This window comes from Agrilus planipennis, unplaced genomic scaffold (assembly GCF_000699045.2).
Source record: "Agrilus planipennis isolate EAB-ADULT unplaced genomic scaffold, Apla_2.0 scaffold215, whole genome shotgun sequence".
NCBI lineage: Eukaryota > Metazoa > Arthropoda > Insecta > Coleoptera > Buprestidae > Agrilus > Agrilus planipennis.
Window position 1 is genome coordinate 493,087 of NW_020439005.1, and position 659 is coordinate 493,745.

Below are 659 nucleotides of genomic sequence, written 5' to 3' on the forward strand. Positions count from 1 at the left end.
TACTTTTCGACTAACCCTCGTATTTGGCTCAAAACTGAAAATTTTCATAAATTTCAACATTTGTATTAGGAGAGCATAAGTTGCATCGGGTCTTTTTCAAAAAACAACTTGAATTTTCCATTACTTTTCGACTAACCCTCGTATTTGGCTCAAAACTGAAAATTTTCATAAATTTCAACATTTGTATTAGGAGAGCATAAGATGCTTGGGAAATCGGACAATTCGGCGGGCAAATTTTAGTGTTATTATTATTGCCGCTTAATAGCTATCTGATAATATAGTAGAAACCTGTAAACTAGATGCAATAATATTTAATTATGGACCGTGAGATGTCCATCCAGGTACCTGAGATACGAAGAACGTACTATAATTCCTTAAGTGTAATATAAGGGATAATCGAAAAGTTTTAATTAATTTACCATTTATCTTTTGTATTAGGAGAGCATAAGGCGCTTGGGAAATCAGACAATTTAGCGGGCAAATTTTAGTGTTATTATTATTGCCGTTTAGTAGCTATCTGATAATATAGTAGAAACCTGTAAACTAGATGCAATAATATTTAACTATGGACCGTGAGATGTCCATCCAGGTACCTAAGATACGAAGAACGTACTATAATTCCTTAAGTGTAATATAAGGGATAATCGAAAAGTTTTAAT